Genomic DNA, 5,000 nt, shown 5'->3' on the forward strand with positions numbered 1-5,000 from the left:
GAGAGAGAGAGAGTTAGTCTGAATAGGAGCGAGGTTACAAGACATAATGTGTCAGATTATCACCGCATGGGAATAACTAAGGGGATGTGTGCGGTGATGGAGAGAGACAGATGACCGGAGCGAGGGAAGGAAGAAGAAGAAGAGACAGGGCATGTCATCGTGCCCTCCCGTGCGTCTGTGCTTCTGTTCGTCCCTCTTTGGCTCGCTCCATGTCAGCCTCTCTGTCGTCCTCTTCAAATCCAATTACAGTCAAAACTGCTTCTCCTACTTTTCTGCCAGGTGCTGGCAGTTGCATGGCAACCTGGCCAGACCCGAGACAACCCTTCCCTGAGCATCCAGTTTTCTAAGAAACGTTGCCGGTGTGTTTGCATATATGTTTTAAAGTCCAAAACCCTGGAATACTTTAAGACTGGCTCTTGAAGTTTTGGTTAATAAGCTTCCCAAGAAGTGGCCCACTGCACAAACGTGTACTGGTCTTTGCACTGCCTTTATTGCACTTTGGGTAATGGGTAGATCTGGCAGAGGATGTGCATTAAAGGTAATCAGCTTGAAAGGCTTAATGGGTAGTGAAACTGTAGACAGCTGTGGAGTTAAATGTTTTTGCGTCATTCATTTTTGTGCACTGTTTTTTTATACCTGTTCTTACTCACTGTTTAGGGAACAACAAGTGATTTCCTGTTGCGTGCTCCATTCAGGACCTCACATGGCTTTCAGGGTCAGAGGTAGAGGTTACAGGTTGTTTCTTTCAGGATCAGAGGTAGAGGTTACAGGTTGTTTCTTTCAGGATCAGAGGTAGAGGATACAGGTTGATTCTTTCACGGTCAGAGGTAGAGGTTACAGGTTGATTCTTTCACGGTCAGAAGCAGAGGTTACAGGTTGATTCTTTCAGGATCAGAGGTAGAGGTTACAAGTTGATTCTTTCAGGATCAGAGGTAGAGGTTACAGGTTGATTATTTTCATCCAGAAGCTGCATGGAAACTTTTCTTGAGAGTCAAAGAAGCAACTTGGAGAAATGTCCTTTATCTCCTGGAAGACTGAAGAATCCAAACAATGAATAAGTTCATATATACACACACACACACATGCATACACACAAAATAAAAATAGTCCTATGGCCTTTACAATAGCTTCAGTAATCATTAGGTAATAACATAATAATAACATAACAATAATCTCATAATAACATAACATAGGGATTAATAACATAATCCTTAGTCTTACCCAGTTAGCTCCTCCCACTGGATCACCGTGCAGTTATGACACCTCCAACTGTTTTTGAATCCTTGTTCATATGAGCGTACATATGTTCATGAAGAACATTTTACCATCACTGGAAGGTAAATGTGAGCCTTTTCACTAGAGAGAACACAGCATCCAAACTGCTGAACTTCCAGAATGTTCCTCCGTAGGTATGAAGGCAGAGTCTCTATGAGTTTCTATCTCTTTCATTTTCCAATAAATGTTGCAATTATAATTATGCACAGGACGAGATTTCATCTTATGCCAATCCATTAGAGTTTCACATACGAGCCAGAATAAGAATAATTAAGAATCATTCTCTAAGAAGCCCCTATCTCACAAGTTCTTCGCAGGGGTCATGAGGTAGGCACCTTCCATGACCCCTCCAGAAGGCTCCACAGTGAGGTCTGGCGTCCCAGCCCCACCCCTTTCTGCACACAAAACCTCTTTAAATTTAAACCCACACTGACCTCTCTGGTGCCTAAGGCCATACCCAGTTGAACTGGCACCAGTACCGCCTGGATCTACCACTAGAGACACGACGTATACGCTTCTCCTGCCTTGCCCACCAAGTCTGCGCGTCAGCTCCTCCCTTTCGTATGCTTCGTCCACGGCGTCCTCAAATGAACCCGTTAACTCTGTAAAACTCCACTTTCTCTCAGAGTGCAATACCATATCCAGCCTCAGCATTGCACTGTGGGAACTGTAGGTTTTTACCTACGTGCTACCAGTTTCCAATCACGCCCTTCAGTTCATGACCTACGCTCGCTTTCCTGTGCACTGCCCTCGTGCACAAACCTAATTGCTCTATTCATGTCAGAGCTCGGTGAAGAGTTATTAACACAGTGGATTGAAATTCAGTGTAACTTTCAGAACATTAAGACATCAGTGTGCTTTGTATGTCGAGTTTGGTTTAACACATTTAAAGGGCCCAGGGAACTCTGTATTCCCAATTTCTCACTCTTGTGCTAGCTAGCAAATGTTTGATATATTCCTCTAATTAATATATAGGCTATTACAAATGGTTTTTAAAAGTTCATTATATATCTCATTGGTCTGTAACCCTCAAAAGGATCACTCACTGGTCTGTTTAACCTGCGGGCCCGTCCTTGTTCTACAAACCACATGTTTGCTTGATGACAGATAAAATGTCTCCTCTTCTACAAGCCGTTATTTTGGGCCACGTTTTCCAGCAGTCCAGCTAAGGCAGGATCACTGAAGATTTGGGTTGGGATTCACGCAGGCTACATTCACTGCCGCGTCTGTGACGTCTTCGTATGCTGCTCTGTTCCCGCCACTGTTTTTAACCTTTGGTCTTCGCTTTTGCTTCGGCCTGAAGCCGCGTCGCTCTTTTTTCAGGAAAAACAAATCTAACTACAAATCCACGTTTGGTCTACATCGCTCTTTTGCGTTCTCTCTCTTTCGGTTTCTCTCGGTCTCTCTCCATCTTCCTCTTTACCTTTTTCCTTGTTCTCTTTCCCCTTCTCCACCACCCCCTTTTCCAGCGATACTGTAGGTTTTCTGTCAGTGGGCCAAACATCCTGTTCACCAAATCCTCCACGGGAACCCCAAATAGCTGAGAAGCAGAGTCCAGGAAGCGTTCCTCAGAACAACCTGGGGCCGTTGGAGCTGCTAGTGACGTGATGGTGGATGTGGGTGGTGCTGGAGTTGGGGCAGGTGAGGACAGTGATTCTTAATGGGGTGGGACTTACATGGACCCTCTCTGCTCCGAAAACCAAACCCAAAACCATTTGGGTTGAGCACTCTGTTAACAGTGTCACCTATTTAACTGGGTACGTGCTTCTGCTTTTTGTAACTAGGTACGAGCTTCTGTTTTTACTTGTTCTTTAGGACAGACTTTCACTATGAAGCAAAACTCCTGACTGTAATATTAGCTGTTTTTTTCCCTTATAGTCTGCCAGTTCTGTAGCTGTTCCGAGCTGCGTTGGTGCCAGGATGAATGAGAGGTGTAACAGTCAGAATAGAGAGCAGGGAAGTGAAAGAAGAGACGAGAAATTCTCCCGGAGTAAAATCCTTGATTATGTTCTCTAAGGAGGAATAGAATAAAAAACAGGTACTCTAGCGTACAGAATTCAGAACTTTGACTTTTTAATACCAGGATAAGCAAGATCTCCTTAAAGCTCCAGTAGGGAACCTTAGCTTTAATGTACCTCCAACAGGGTTAGCCACAGTCTAAGCAACATGATTTCAATAAACTGCAACTTTGGACTGTACAAAAAGAGAAGTGGCATGTTGAAACAAAGCAGCATTTAGACAGGATAATCGGAGATTTCTTCATACAGACCATTCTGGTACCCCAGCTGTGCTTCTGTGTTATTCCAATATGATCAGTTTTTGATCCTAACAATTACTAAACATTAACAGTAAAATATGCAAATTGCATGAAGGATCTCCCTGTTTAAAGGCCGAGACCAAAACCATTTATAAATAAACGCAAAAGCTCAATACATAAACAGCTGCACAATAAAATATAGAGGCAAGAGGGTTTATGCGTTTGACTAATGGAGTTTTAATGAAGAAAGCTAAAGAGTGTGTGTGTGTGTGTGTGTGTGTGTGTGTGTGAGTGTGTGAGTGTGTGTAACTAACTATAATTTCCATACTAGCTATAATTTTGAAGCTTTTTGCTTCATATATTTCATTATGAAGTTGAGGGAGGAAGCAGGGATTCTGAAAATGCTCTAATTGTAGCTTTACATAACACCATGCATCGCAAGACTACTCAGTCAGCAGTGACACAGTTGCTTCTCAACTAACCTGAGAGCAGACCATCTTATGGTCTTTAACAACACCTTAAGTTTCAAAACGATGGTTTCTTTAGGGGGGTTGAGACCTGACCACTTTCCAAATAATGCCCCGATAATGAGAATGTAACGGGAAGTGCGCTAAAAAACAGAAGAGTAAAGTAAATGAAATAAACAGAAAAAATCATTACAACAACAAAAGCAGTGTTAGTCTGTAGATTTTTTAAAATGTAGCCTTCCGGGTATGTTTTCCTGTGAAAATAAGTGAATTAATGACTGAATAAAATATGAACCAATAGCTAAAGTTAAATGGGTACGAAGAGTATATAAAAATTTAAGTTAAATAAACTCGAGGAGTGTAACCTGAGCCAAAGCCATTTCTAGAAAAGTAACGGATGGACAGAATGATGAGAAAAGTCAAACTGAGAGGCCTCCGCAATTTTGTGCTCCACGTGTAAAAGATGAAGGAGTAAGAGTTGTTTTATGACTTGAATGAACAAGGTGAGTGGACCGTGCAGTGTGTGTGTGTGTGTGTGTGTGTGTGTGTGAACCACATGATGTGATTGTTTTTGTCCAGTATAATGAGGACCAAGGGTGTGAGAGGAGACCTTGCAGATCTGAGGACCAGATTGGCCAGAAGCCTATCTATGTTTTCTTCTGCTGCTGAACAGACAGTGGGATCTCAACAGTAGCAGAAGCCAAAAATCATCATGGCATTGGCAGAGACTGTCACTCTGAAAACTGCCTCTGGAATAGCAAACTGCCATAGCAAACTGAATGTGGAAGCAGTTTTAAAACCCAAATAGTTTTAAAACATGAAAAAGTGGCCTGCACTGAAAATCCCATTTACTTTGTACACCTCACAAGAAATGCAGGGGCACATACAAACCGACACAACTGCTGAAAGCTAAACTCGAACTAAAGTGCTACTCACAGATCATCTTTCTGAGTAGTAAACAGAAAAAAAAGAACTAATAGTGCTTTGGTTGTGCTTTATAT

The sequence above is a fragment of the Electrophorus electricus genome, chromosome 4 (assembly GCF_013358815.1).
Source record: "Electrophorus electricus isolate fEleEle1 chromosome 4, fEleEle1.pri, whole genome shotgun sequence".
NCBI classification, from domain to species: Eukaryota; Metazoa; Chordata; class Actinopteri; order Gymnotiformes; family Gymnotidae; genus Electrophorus; species Electrophorus electricus.